The sequence below is a fragment of the Rutilus rutilus genome, assembly GCF_951802725.1.
Source record: "Rutilus rutilus genome assembly, chromosome: 3".
NCBI lineage: Eukaryota > Metazoa > Chordata > Actinopteri > Cypriniformes > Leuciscidae > Rutilus > Rutilus rutilus.
In genome coordinates this window covers 57,991,877-58,007,572 of record NC_140211.1, presented here as the reverse complement: position 1 = coordinate 58,007,572, position 15,696 = coordinate 57,991,877, and the positions used below count along the sequence as shown (strand labels likewise).

At 39.5% G+C, this 15,696-nt stretch overlaps 1 protein-coding gene across 4 annotated transcripts in view; it reads right to left on the bottom strand.

Moving 5' to 3' along the window:
- Positions 1-15,696, bottom strand: part of cbfa2t3 (CBFA2/RUNX1 partner transcriptional co-repressor 3) — a 64,636-nt gene that overhangs the window by 37,533 nt on the left and 11,407 nt on the right. The window contains exon 1 of one of the 4 annotated variants that reach the window (XM_084403629.1): positions 9,649-10,592. The exons of 2 other annotated variants lie outside the window; for them this stretch is intronic. The gene's annotated coding sequence lies outside the window, so the exon portion shown is untranslated. Of the gene's footprint in view, positions 1-9,648; positions 10,593-15,696 lie in introns of those variants that run through there. One more of the 4 variants, XM_084403628.1, reaches the window with a different exon arrangement.

Sequence of the window (15,696 nt, the reverse complement as noted above, 5' to 3'; positions counted from 1 at the left end):
TAAAACCCAGATGTTGCTGAGCTTCTCTCTACCCTACTCCCTCCTATCCTCTCTTCAGCCGCCCGGCCTTAGCCATTCCTAAATAAAGGAAAGTATTTGTGACATTCAGCCGAGCCGGGACGTGCCAAGAACAACTCCCCAGCTCGGCCCATCTGGAGTGTGTTAGGACAGCGCTGGGCACCAGTCGAGATGCAGAGATGAGTGTTTGGCCACTTCTGCATGAGCAAGGAACATTCAAGAGCAAATTTACAAGAAGGTGCTTGTTGTTTAGCTTCATGCAAGTGGTCTGGGGATTTTCAGTGTGAAGAATCTCTCCGTTTCACAGTCCAAGACTCGTTTCTGACTCTGGTGTCCCTCCACCCTTCTGTGGACTTGTTGCGTTTGTAGTTGTTTCCTTTGCTGCCTGAAGTAACCGTCGTGCTTTAGGCGGTGGTCACGGTGTCTGTCGTTGTTCAGAGCTCAAGCTCACACACCTGAACAACAATAACTGTCACAAGGACACACACACACACACACACAGGAACGTCCTCAGCTCAGACATCTGGGGACCAAGAGTAATGCAGGCATGCAGCCATCACCAACACATCTGTCAACTGATATTCAAAGACACAGAGTTCTTTAGTGAGAGGGGAAGATAAAATAAATGTGTAAAAGACGAGGAAGAAAGTGAAAGACTGTATGAATTAGGCATACACTCTGGGCTGACAAGATGTCTTGTTGCACATCGCTGTTAAATGACATTATCTCTGTCATCAACTGGCAGATGCGAACACAACAAGCGATGAGGTTTCTATTGGTTTATGGTCGAACTGTAGAATCTCACTGGCCTAAAATCCTTCTCTTCATAATTCTTTACATTAAACATCATCTTTCAGAGAGAGAGAGTTTGCTTGATGCTGGAAACAACATTAAGCTACACAAAAGAATGACACATTTTTGTTCTTCTAAGAGAGCCATAATGTTTTATTAATGCTTGGACAAATAATAAGACATGCTTGTCCTTCAGCCCTACAGGAACGATCGTTATGGAACGATTACAGTTTTCCCATCAAGGCTGATAAATAATTATAATAGCTTCGCTTTCCCTAAACTCATGTATTACTTTTATAGTATGGGGGGAAAAAAGAGACAAAATGATCTATGACAGGAATCTGTTTGCTCTCCGCACTTCCACAAACAAGCTCCCCAATCAAAACACCTGCAGCTTCACCCAACACCAATTAGCTCATCAAGCTTTTAATTACTCTGTTAATTGCATACAGGCAGCGTGAGGGGCGGCTGGGGAATTAGACACAGAAGCCCTCCAGAGGACCCGCCTTGACAATCCTAACAAACAAAGAGGACGTGTGCCAAGCAAAACACACAGGGCCTGTACACACACACACACACACACTGCAGATCTCCTGCTCACATGACTGGAAGAAAAACAAGATTGGCTATAACGCCAGGCTACCATGCTCACCATCTGTTACTGCGCTAGAAGTGATGTCACATCCTGTCACATGGATGACTATTACCTGGGAGAAGGATGAACATGCAATGAGTGGAAAGAGTGGTTGTGTGCACTTCTGCTGGCCGAATAGCATTGTACCATAGTTCTCCTATTATTTTTACAGTAAAAACCAAAACGATGGTCTACATCCATCAAAATTTCACAATAATATGTCTCACAATAATATCCTCATGCCATCAGCCGTTACCTCACTGACTCGCTATTTGATTAGACTGCCAAATGTGTCATGAGGCAACAATGTAGGATATCTTTAACTTGAGATGTTTACAGTTGAATGCAGTGCACTGATTCCCATGATGTTTTGTACAGTACTGCTGGTATTTAATTCTAAAATATATCTATTTCAAAGTCTGGGTCATAAGTCAGGATCTGGCTCTGCTAGCAACTGACTTCCTTTTTTCACCCTGACTCGGATAACTAGCTCTTTTTTTCTCTCTCTCCCTCGTATATTCTCTGAGAAAACAGCAGAAGTGTTTGGCGTAGGAGGCGTATCCAGGAAATAGTGGCCCGACTCTTCCTGTGAGACAGGTGCACGATTCGGGCCTGACAGCTGCTGTCTCTCCACTGTATTCACTCTCTCTCGCTCTCTCGTTCTCTTAGGCTATGGCCAGCTGTAGCCTAGTACTGCTCTTGTTTGCTTTGGCTCTTGCGTCATTACAGCTTGCTGATTTATAGAGCACAAAAGGCTATAACCTGCTCAACTCACACACATACATGCAAAACAAAAAATCAGATAAACATATACATAACCAAAGTTATCTATCTACAGTGTATATCGATTAATATTCTCTTCTTCAATGAAATTATTGAAGCAGTAATGGTACAGTGATCCTCACCATTAAATCCATGTCCCAAGCACACAATTAATTTTCATTTTATGTTTTATGATAGACTTTCACTCATTCACTTTCACATGTTGCACTTTACTGTATTTTCCTTTTCTAAGTGATTCCAATCATATTTCAAGCAATTCAAACCCATCATGTTGAACAGTGCGCATCTGAAGTGTCTCAGCTGACGGAAATAATACATTATTTATCGCCTTTAATATATCAGCCAAATTTTCTTATTGGGCCGATAACGATAACATTAAAATTTAACATATATCAGCCGATACCAATATGGTGGCCGATATATTGTGCATCCCTAATAAACTGTAGATAAAATATATATATAAATTAATATACAAGTGAGCAGCCTACATAGGCAATAATGCCTAAATATGCTAAATATCTAAATATGTCAAGAATATTATAATGATTAATTCCCTGTCCTTGTCTTTCTCTCTCGGTCATGCTGTGTCCTCAGTGGGGATCAATTCAGCTTTTCCCCCTCCCCTTTTAATAGACACTTTTGATACTATAAAGTCTCTGCAGGAATTTATATTCATTTCCATAGGAATATCCTCTTAAAAGTCCCCCCCCCCCCCCCCCCCCCCAACTGGAACATTCTGGTATCAACAAAAAAATGTTTCTCCCAATTCCATTTGCTTTGAAAACGTTCCTTTTTTTGTATGGAAATTAAACTTCCTTCTGCTGGATCCCTGGTTGTGGAACAATAACTGATCAGAGAAGACCTCTGCGTTAGATTAAGGTCTTCGTAAGAGACTGGAGCCGCAGTGAAATTCAGCTCAAACCCATTTCAAGAATGACAGGATAGTCCGGCGCTCTGCTTCTGTTTCCGTGAGATAACGGCTGCTTTAATTTGTGAAAATACGCTACATCGTACGTCTCCCGGTCCCAATCCAGCCCAGAGCCCCTTCTCAATTCTTTAACATCATTGTGAGGAGAATTGTATGTGTGTGTGAGGGCTTAATAACTGAACTTCATCTGTAGTTACCACTCAGAACTGTGTGATAACTAACTGGCTGAGGGCGAGAGAGGAACTAGCTTTATCACAGACAGGAGCGCTGATATGAACTTCCACACTGTTTGATTAATAAACCCTTCTACAGCAGGGATTACTCCAGCTGGTGCCCTGTCTCTCAGCCATACTTCCGCTGGCAACTTATCCTTTTATCCTCCTCCCCCCCCCCCCCCCACCTTCTTATTTACCAAGAGTTTGCTTATCATCCAAACAAAACAAGCCGAATCATAATGGGAGCCATTTCTCAACGAGGTTTACAATGTCCCCAGTTTGACCAGATCACGTCTGTTTTTCATTACAGAGAAATGAGGATCCAACAATCTTGCAACATCAGCCTGAGCAGTCTCTCATTTCTTTGAGAAATGTGTCCGTATCTCTGACGAGAGCTTTCTAAAAATGTAAGCTTTAACCTGATTGGCTGACAGATTTCTGTAAGTCTGATGGGAGACAATGTGCGCTTCAAGATCTAACTGCTGGTTTTGGCAGTGTTTGAGAACTTCTTTAATTAATTAAAGATATGCAAGGCACTTAAAGGTGCAGTAAGCGAATTGTTATTGAACACTGATGATATTTGAAATCAACCCAAACAAACACGCCCCCTCCCTTCATTGCTCCGCCCCCAAAATGCAGGAAACGCAATGCGTGTGTGTCTTTGGATGTGTCTTTATCATAGCTGAAGCAAGGCAAAATAATGCTTTGTGAAAAATTAAGCAAAGATGACGAACAAACGACAAGGAAGAACAAAAATGCTTTCCTCTTTTGTAATGTCTCTCAGCCATCTCTCTTTCTACAATCTTTCATCAAATCTCTCTCTAGCTCACTCTCTCTTCACCACATAATGAGCCGACACGCCCCCTACTGCTGATTGGCTCTCTCTCTCCTTCCCCATCATGAGTGGACACGCCCCCTACTGCTGATTGGCTCACTCTCTCTCCTTCCCCATCATGAGTGGACACGCCCCCTACTGCTGATTGGCTCACTCTCTCTCCTTCCCCATCATGAGTGGACACGCCCCCTACTGCTGATTGGCTACAAGTGTGTTGTGCTGCTCAGTCCAATCCACTTTCAACAGCATTTTTCAGAAATTGCTTACTGCACCTTTAACAGCAATTAAACTAAACCCTTGAGCACATTTCTATATTAAGTTTTGGAGATTTCAGATTTACCCCCTCTTAAACATGTGATTGGTCACTTCACATGTCAATGTAAATGTAAATGTAAATGTAAATGTCAATCAGACAATCTCTTCCTGTCTAAGTGGGCGGGTCTCGGCCTCAAAAGCCTACTGAGTGGACCAGACTTAATGCCCATAATCTATTTTACATGCAATCTTTTATAAAGCTGACTAATTGTGTTTTTAAGATAGGACAACACCATTTCTTGTGAGAACAAATGGGCAAAGGAAAGACAAGTAGAGCGAGTGTCTCTGAGAGTGATGTGGTTTTCTCTCAGAGGTGAACTCCCCACTCCTACAATGTGGCGTAAATGTGTTTTTGTTACTCCAGATGTTTGGAAGCTGGCCGGCTCCACTGCTCTCTGACATTCTCCTTCTCCCGAAAGAGGACGCCATGTCACAGTAATGTCAAACACATGTGCTCACCGCACCGTCGCCGTCTTTCCCACTGTTTGGAGGGATAAACAGGGCTAAAACTATGGCAATTGCCCCCCTAGCCCATCCCTGCTGCTCCCTCTCACTGGCACTCCCGCTGGGAGCCCGGGGTCGGCACCGTAGGATGACCGGATGGGGCAATTTGCCATAACAGTCGGATTTATACAGCCTTCACCCCTGAGTAGGTACTGAGACTCAGTGTATTTATCACTTAACTAGGAGGCTGATCAAATATGACATTCATTAGATGTTAAATATGGACTGAGCGAGTGGCTACGTTCCGACTGTCAGTCCAAATCCGATTTTTGTGCATATCTGATTGAAATCAGATCAGAGTTAATGTGAACAGCAAAAAAAATTGCATGAAACGTTTCAAGCTACATCTGTATGTGGTTTGAAATCCTATCCTGAATTGTTTGGCTGTTCGCATTATGTGGCCAATATCAGATTCTGATATAACTAGTCACAGTCCTGAACTGATCCGCATGTGCAAAAGAATAATAACAAAGATGGCACGCGTTCATACGGAAGGCAACATGGAATCCAATGAAGTCCACAAATTGATGTGCCGCAGAAGCCAGCGAATTTCAAGTGACCAAAGACCTAGCAGTGTGTAAAGTCTTTGGAGCGACTCCCATCAGCGTAGAGTTGTCGATCTCAAATCTCAGGATGGGGGACAAGGTTTTCCTCATATAGTTTTCCCTCAAGTTTGCCCTTGTATAGAGCCGTCACCGTAATACTTATAAGTTCTATAACTAACCTCACTGCCGTCTTCCATATTAACCAAGTGACCAAAGAACTCCCTGTATGTAAAGTCTATTGGAGTGTAGAGTTGTCGATCTAGAGTGATGTAAATGTTGCACTGCAAAACATCAGACATGCATCTGATTCAGGACCAAATATGCATGTAGTCCAAATCAGAAAAGATCAGATTATGTGTGCTTTGTGCTGTTCACACTGTTTTGAATCAGATTTGTGCCACTTTTGCCTGCAATCTCTAAACTCTTCCTGTATCCCATTGATTTTGTGGTGCACACTGTGAAATTATGGATTTTTTTATTTTATGCAGCGTGGCATTCCTTTCAATACATGCAACTTTGGAAAGGGGGGGGGGGGGGGGGGGGGGGGGGTCTTTAACCCAGTCTGAGATTCATTTCCTCACACCAGGACATAAGTGACACATAAGTGCTCTCTGTGGCAGCTAATGACCAGGATAATCTCCACTGAGCTCTTCTAAAGACGTCGACAAATAAACAAAACAGGTTCAAACACCTCTCTTGTAAAGCTTGCGGTCATCCCCACCTGCTCAGGACCGCACAATGCATTATGGGAATTAGGATGAGTGTGTGATCTGACAGCTCTAGATATCAGTAATAAAAATGCACGTTACTTTAACCTGGCTCTTTTTCTCTCCATCATAAACGAGTGTGTCTCAGAGCGTCAGACGAAACACAGTAAACGCTGTCGTGTTCTCTGGCGTTCGGATGCTGGTGTTCGGGAACACACTCGTGTGTGTGAGACGCTTCTGGAGGGAATTAAACCAAATCATTCTGATCACACACTTCGACTCCGGCGTTTCAGAAACACCAAACCAACATTAGAGATGCTGCGATGCCATTGGTCCGCTGGCTACTCCAGTTATCCAATCACAGCCTCAATGTTTCTTGATGCACATTGAGGGATTTATTCAGTAAATGTGTTTCCATTGTATTTTTTTGCTCATCGGATAAAAAATGTATCCGCCTCAATTGACTTTTTAAACGCATTTTTAGAATTTATTTGCATTGTTTTTTTATGCAATTCAAAATGTGCATACAAAAAAAACATAGGTGGATGGAAACATATCTTATGTCGCTCTATTTAACGGAAATGGGATCAGGATATGCTGCATGCCAGATTCGAACCGGTGTACCAACATTATGAACGCAAAAGCCCTTTTTATGTCCCCAGCACATCACAATGTTAACTAATGACTAGTTAACTAACGAACCTTACAGGTGATTATATCAGATAATGAAATATGTTTTGTTTTTTTTACTGTACATTTAAGTTAAGTCTGTAAAACCTTAAATGTTGCTACCGTATTTTTTACGGTAAATTTCTGGCAATCACAGCTGCCGTTTTTTTACCGTAAATTTAACAGTATTTTTTCTGCCGCCACGTGTTGTGTTAGCTAGGTCTTTCTCACAGGTGATTATATCAGATAGTTAAATCTGTAAAATAAGTCAGATAATAAGTCTGTAAAACCTCAAATGTAGTTTTTCACGGTAAATTGCTGGAAACCACAGCTGCCGTTTTTTTTTTTTTAACCGTAAATTTAACGGAATTTTTTTCCCGCCACGTGAAGGTCTTTCTCGCAGGTGATTATATCAGATAGTTAATTCTGTAAAATAAGTCAGATAATAAGTCTGTAAAACCTCAAATGTAGTTTTTCACGGTAAATTGCTGCCATTTTTTTTTTTTACCGTAAATTTAACAGAATTTTTTTCCCGCCACGTGAAGGTCTTTCTCGCAGGTGACAGTCAGGCTACCTGGCCGATCAGGTGCTTATACTGATCGCAGGCTGACCCCTCGTTCTCTCGTTCTCTCCCTCCCCCCTTTACCGGCCGTCTGCCGACACACCATCTCCCGCCCACCGCCATCTGCTCCTCTCGTTAATTACGAGACGGCAAACTTCACCTGCACCCGCACTCAAATTACAATAATTACCTCCAGTGCACACCATGTCCCTGCTCTCATTCCAGTCACTGCCACAAGGACACACTCTCCTAACCTGAAAACAGCTGTCCTGTACACTAGTATAGTAAACCTAAGATCTCTGCCACACAGAAGCTGACACCTTCCACACGACAGCACAAGTGAGTTCTCACTGCAGATCAGCGCCGAGTGTTGCACTGACAGTTTGCATTGCACTTTTTTTTTTTTGTCCTAAACTAGATTCACAGTGAGTGCAAATCATGAAGTAGTCAGTGTGCATACAATGATTTTGGTGCATAATTGTTTTTAATGTTTTAAGCATATGTATTTAGCTTTTGTCAACAATTTGCATAAACATAGCCATTATGTTAAGACTGTGTCTTAAAGGGACAGTTCACCCAAAAAATTTTATTCTGTCGACATTTGCTCACCCTTATGTTGTTCCAAACCTGTTTGAGTTTCTTTCCTCTGTTTAACTAGAAAGAAGATATTTTAAAAAATGTCAGTAGTCAGACAGTTAATGATAGGAAAAATATAACTATGGAAGTCAATGGCTACTGTCAACTGTTTGGTTAACAACATTTCTTAACATCTCTTCTTTTGTGTTCAGCAGAAGAAAGACACTCATAGTCTTGAACAACATAAGGATGAGTAAATGAGGACAACATTTTTATTTTTGAGTGAACTGTCCCTTTAAGAACTAGTATGATCAACTATCAGTGTCAAATTAGAACAATCTACATTTTTATGTAGCTGACTTATTATGAACGGTCTTAAAGAAAAAAAAAGAAAAAGTTGACTAACTTGTAAGCGTAGCAGTTTATAGTAACACTGACTCTAAAGACCCTCAAACAAGTTCTCCATATCAGCACACTACCAATGTCTCCTCTTCATATACTGACTCTTCTATGAAAGCAAACTGAATCATTTTGATTAATGAATGGCGTTCTCTTAGTCGGTGCGCAGGGATATTTGCCTGTAAAAGCTGTAGGGCTGTTTGGTGGTAATGTTTAAGGATAGTCTGTGGCCACAGTGCGGTTTCACCTTTAGACATTCAGCTGTTGGGAAAACTATTACCGTCTGTTCATTCATAATTCAGCTGCTCTTTACTGGGGTCAATTGAAGAGTAAAGTGGTGGTTTGCAGGAGCATCAATGCTGACTGGGCTGGACTGAAGGACAGTTAAGACAAGTGATGTTGCAACAGAGCATATTGTGGTTTCATCCATCGGTGTGCTGGCAAGGTTGCAATGAACAATTCATCATAATGCACCAGATCAAATCTTCACTTTTCTGCTCATATCTAGACTAATCGTTTTAAGATGAACAGGTGCAGAGATTGCCAGGCCGATGACTGCTACTTTTCCATTAGATTAAAGCTTAAATATGCTGTAGTTTTGTTATCAGCCAGATTGCTTGTCAGTGAAATATTGTTTTATAGTAAACATAAATGAAAGCTCTTTCTCTTCAGAATATGTGAAACAAATTTCTGACAGATCAGATCAAACCGAATCGGTTTAAAGAGGTTGGAATTTTTTGCCATTAAATGAACTTTTCCAATTTTTGTTGCATTTTTTTCCTATAGCAGTTTCTGGGTTCTTTTCATAGACTGTGACTAAAACGAATAGGCTAATTAAGAAATATATTTTGTATGACTTAATATAGGTTTAATTTTTGTTTCGAATTCATTTTAGCGATAATAGAACATTTATTGATAATAACAGGCTCCTAATTTGATTCGAAATAACTCGTTTGAAATAATTGTTTGTATTTCATATTTAAAACTGTACCTGTCCTGAACACACATGTTGTTGATCATTTAATTTCTATATTTGGTAGCCCACTGGAAGACATATCCAGCTTAACAAGCATATAAAATAATCAGCCCACAGCCTACTATACTGAAATGTTTTTAAGGAATAGCCGTTAATATTAAACGATAAATAAAGCAGAGGCATAACTTACTTTTGAAGGTCGAAGTCAAACTGAGGTAATTGCAGCCAAAATAATCCACGCGAAAAATAAAAACAGAAGGGAGATTATTACGCCTCGATCTTCATTGAAAAAGGCAAGAACTTTCCAAAATGAATAAAAATCATATATGCCGTTTTGTAAGAGTGTCTGAAGATAGAGAGAGAGTTCTGAACTCCTTTGGATTGCACGCGATGTTGACTTTCGTAATAAATAATGAGGTAATTCAATTTGAAGAGAACGAAAATATATCATACAAAGCTAGAACACTGCGGATATTTAGTATTAAAGTAGTGAGACTTTGGTATTACGTTCCTTTTCAAATGTCAAAATCTTGATAAATTTCTTAGTAAAAATGCATCGGGCGAAAAAAAAAAGTTCGCTTCGATTTCTCAAATCACACAAAAAATAAATAAATCGCAAAGTCCTCCGATTCAGATCTCGCGGTCTTGATGGATTTTATATCATATTCCACAGAAGATGTCCGCGATCCCTCCAATAACATAGAATATGTTCTTTTAATATTGCCACTGATGCTCCATTTTTCTCCAAGTAGAAGTGGTGGATATTGTCTGTGGTAAATCCCGAAAGTCCTCGTCTAAAGAAACGATTTAGATAGGGGGTGTTTCGGAGATCTTTCCGTTAATACTCCAACTGTCCTTCGCGAACTCCCGCCACACCGAATTCGAAAAAACGGTCCGTTAAAAACATCATTCGCGTCCCGGCTAAACTGATGCTACACATTCCGCGTTGTCTCGCTCTGCACCATCTCGCGTTTTGGTTTATTTTTGTTGTTGTCAGTGGTTGGAAGCTGGTGTGTTGTTGTCTAATGACCCTTCTGTCTGCGTTTAAAACACCATCTGGAGAGGAGAAGCGTTCTCCTGCGCTCCTAACCCTCTCTCTCTCTCTCTCTCTCTCTCTCTCTCTCTCTCTCTCTCTCTCTCTCTCTCTCTCTGACAGCCTGCCTCCCTTGTGCGGCATAACCCCCTTCTGATATTGACGATTCCTAATATAATTCATATCACATTTTTAATAGACCTGCTATTAACATAATTAGGATGTGCCCACAATTTTCTGCAATTCTTAAGGGATCATAAGCGCTGTCCCTGTCTCTGATAAAAATGTCAGATTGATTCTCTGGAGAGCAGTATTATTGATGGTCAGGGAAACGCGTTTTTGAATGTATTTTGATCAGGCGCCGCTAGGGGCCGCTGTTTCCCCATATCACGTACACGCGCATTCATCAGGCGATTGACAGCAAGGCAGCTGGTGCCCGAAGCTCGATCGAGGCCATTCACATCAGATGGGAGATATGATGTTTTTGTAACATAGTTACAAACTGAGTATTTCATTTTACAGGAGCATCATGTGCTAAAACATTGGCTGTTGATGGATGGATAGTCCTACTTTTAGTAGTAGGCCTAATTTAGCTATATAACTGCCTGCTACTATGCATATACTGTTTATTTGTGTGGTAAAAACAATGTATAGTAGGCTAGGCTACACTACAAATTTCAAATATTAAAGTAAATTTTAAACATTTTCCGACATTTGACAACAGAGTATCCAAATACTTTTTGCCTTCATTTGGTTTATCATTTTCAACCTAACCAATGTTTTATGAAAATGTTTTGCAATAAATGGCACTCAGTTTAATATTCATAAGTGTCCATATATCAGTTCACTGAATGTGTCTGAGACTTCTTATACGATGACTGTATTGTCAGTAATTATTTATTTCGAGACTTTAATTATCCATATTGTTTTATTTGTGTGGTAAAACAATATATAGTGCACTACAAATGTCAAATATTACTGTAAATAAGTGGCATCTGCATACACATTTCCAAGCCACACAAGAAATGTTTTATGAAAATGTTTTGCAATAAATGGCACTTGATATTTTAACATTCAAGTGTCACTGTATATGTGACAGTCGTATGCACTATTTATGAATATGGATAAGAGATGGCATTTCCACCGACATTTGAATATGAATATGACTTTTTCTTCTTGTGGTTTGGGCAGAATTTTCAATGCAGAACATATTCTGAGGCATTGGCGGAAAAGTGCTAGTAAATACAGCTGCTGCTGCTAAAAAATGGACCAACTTCTCCATTTTATTCAGTTGATTCCCCCATTTTTTGACTGTTTAACCATCGCTGCACCTGCTAGCCATTCACTGGTGTTGTGACTCAGTTTTAGGGGAGGATTTAGCGGTGTCACCGCAGGTGAGCTGATGAGAAACACACATCTGCCTTTCTTTCTTCCCCACCCCTCAGAAACGAAGGATGTAAAGACATGTAAACAAACACAGTGCTGTTGCAGAAAAGTACACAGAGACATCTGCCCCGTTGCTCCTTCACTCACACCATTGCTTGGTCAGCCTGAGAAAGATTATAAGCACTCCGATAAAATCACAAATATGACATAAATCCATGACTGGTTATTGTTACGGATTTTCTTCCACATTCCACGGTTATTTTATTACAGTGGTCCATTATAAGAAATCAAGCGCACAAAAAACTATTTATTTTATTTTATTTTACAGTGTAATTGCTACACGTTACATGCGGTTACTATGGTGTAATAACTATAAATTATGCATAATTACATGCAACTAACCCTAAACCAAACGCTAATCCTAACCCTATGGTATAGTTACTTAAAAATGCTGGGTTGTTTTAACCCAATTTTGGGTCAAAAAATGGACAAACCCAAACGTTGGGTTAAAAATCTTATTAAAAAATTTAACCCAACGGCTGGGTTTGTCCATATTTGACCCAAAGTTGGGTTGAAACAGCCCAGCATTTTTAGAGTGTAATATTAATCAGTTTTTAAATATATAATTACAGTGTAACAAATCGTAAGTAAAAAAATTGACCAGTTACACATTTGTATTACTTTACAATAAGGTCTCATTAGTTAATTAACAATGAACAACACATTTGTTACAGTGTTTATTAATCTTTGCTAAAATTATGTCATAAAAATACAACGGTCATTGTTATGTTAATTCGGGTTTGTTTAAATAATATTAACATACAACTTTTGGTTCTATTGTGTATTATTAAATGTTGAAATTAACATTAAAACATTGATAAATATTGGTAACTTTATTTTAAATTCACGATTGTTTTTTAAATAGACGATCACGATTCTGAATAGTAAACTAAACAAAATAACATGTAATTTACAAGAGGTTCTGACAAATTGTCATTGCTGCAGTCTATTTTGTTTTAATAGATAATTTTAATTAATTAATTAAAAAAGTTGGGTTGTGTGAATAATTCAATGACTCACTCATAAATACATTACTTGTTTCATTACTGGATGAATGCGTTTTTGAACGAATCTCTTAAATGAATGATTCAATGACAAAAACATATTTTAACAGTCACGTGTCGCCACCTACTGGTGTAACGATGTAATTAAATACAGTCTTTATTTGAGGCGTCAATATACTTTCAAAAGGTGATTTACTCTCTTTGATCACTACCGTAGACATCAGTGTTTATATCCGAACTACATATATATTATGAATTATTGACAATGGCTACCGAAGCAGCGTGTTAGCTTAATGCTAATTCCAGTTCTCACCGGGTTGCTGCAATCGTTCGCCAGCATTCATCTTTTTTCACTCGTGGACGTCCCTCGAGGAAGCATAAAGACAGGAGAACTGTTTCCATATCTCCACGAACCAATCAAAAAAAACAATCGATTCTTGCGTCCCGACGCTCATTGTCGTTTACGAATCACCGCGAGTCCGCGACCACGTCAAACGGATTGTGCCAAAATCGGGCTGATATCGTGTCATCAGAACCTGGCATAATGCAGCTAATTTATGTACCTTATTGTAAAGGGTTACCCTTATTTTACTGTAAACAGTTTATATGTGCACTTAAAAAATATATAAATATCCATAAAATGTATCTGTGACGTTTTCAAATTGTCATTTCAACCCCTCCTACTTGTCCATCAAACTGATTTGGATAAAAAATGGATAAAATCATAGGATTTAGCCTACATTATTTTCCTAAAAAAATACATCACATTACTGAAGTAAAGAGCTTTACATTGACTTAGCGTGTGAGTAAAAGCATGTGTGTGTGTGTGTGTGGGCGTGTGCCAGTGTGAATGTGTGTGAAGTGAATAGAATTGAACACAACTCTAGATCAAAACTCTCAGCCTTGAGAAATCCAGTAAAAGCCCAGCCTTCATTGCACCGGCTCCACCTCTCCTTCTCATGACAGCTAATACCCAGCTCACAGATATGGAATAAATCCTCTACACCCATAATTCTTAATCCACCGTACTGAAATATGTGGTCAACTCTGGTGTGGACATGCAATATCTGCCCAGATATTTGAGGATTTTTCTACAGCTAAATGCAATTTGCCTACATTTCAATTCTGAATGTGTCAGTCTATGTGAGGGCAAACATCTCAAATCAAGTGTGGGACATTGGGATCATGTTTAAAGAGATTAAAACAACCATTTCTGGGTTATTTGGCAACCCAGCGCTGGGTAAATATTGGACAGAACACATGCTGGGTTACTTTTACCTAGCGTGTTGGGTTTTATAACCCATTTGCTGGGTTGTATTTTCGACAGTGCTGGGTCAGTCAATGTGATATTGAAGCTTTTTCATTATAAATGATCAAATCTCTGTTATATACAGTATATGTAAGACGTTTTACTCAATCACGACTTCAGAAGTGATCTCCTCATGTTCTGTTCTTGTCTTAATAACAAGCAGCTTGATACTTCATAACTATTCCCAATATTATCAAACTAATTAAAAATTCAACTTGATCTTCCATGAAAAGATCAAGACTATCAAAACACGAATTTTCACATGCTAAGATTTCCCGATTGGTGCAGTTTGTGTTTGTTTGTTTCAGACTGACCCCGAACCACAGCATTACTGTACTGGAAAACACACACCTTCCTGAAAATACACACCAACTTTGTGGTAAAACAGATGGTTAGAGCTCCAGTAATATCCACTGGCTGGAGTTTTATGTTCAAGGGAACATATTAAAAGTATTTGAAGGGGAAATAACTTTATTTTATTCACACAGCAGGGTTTTCCGGGTGTTTTCTCTAAAGAGCTCGACTATACTCCTTCTGATGCGTTTTGTTCCTTCTGTTTAAATGATATATATACACTGATTATATTACAAAAATAGTGTTGGTGGAGCTTGGTTTAGCAAAGACTGGTAATAAACTGGGAAACTTGTGTTTTGTTTTAGTCATGCTTCTGTGATTTCTCCACAATAATCTCACAGATATCAACAATGTTAAACCTCATTTTCTATATGGTTCAAACTTTTTGCATCTAATCCTTTTATATTTTCTCTCACATACATTGTACATCGTCTTCATCAGGATGGGTTTCTGGGTTGTCTGTAGGACTGTGAGATGGATAACTGGTTGTCCCGGGGCGTGATGAAGTGTTTATGGCTCTCTGAGGAGTTATAGCCCTGTCTATCCTTAACCTGTCAGGTCCGTCTACGGCCACACACACTTACTCACACACTCCTGCTATGCCTTTGTCTTATTGTGAGGCTAAAGCTTCAGAGAAAGGGTTCAAATGGATGGGTTAAGCATGAAACATACTTCTATGGTGTATTATTTATAGTAAAGTGCACCTATTATGCTATTTTAAAGGTTTTTAATTTTGTTTTGAGGTTTTCTACAACATGCATCCAAGGTCAAAAAACACTTGAACTTCCTCATAAATATACATTGCACATCACCACATTTCTCAAGGAGTCTGAAAACGGTTCGATCAAGGATTCAGTCTCTCTAAACCCTGCCTTTCTGAGAGCTTCCTCTGCTCTGATTGGTCACATGGACTGGTCTGCTGTGATTGGTCGAATGCTTACAGCAAGTGTCAAAAATCAAAGGCTCATTAGCATATCTGAATTTCAGCTCTGGATCGTCCTTATCTTTTGATACACGGTAATACAAATAGTAATGATGGCGACTGATAACAGCGACATCACACACTGCATGCAAGGAAATATTCCAAAAACA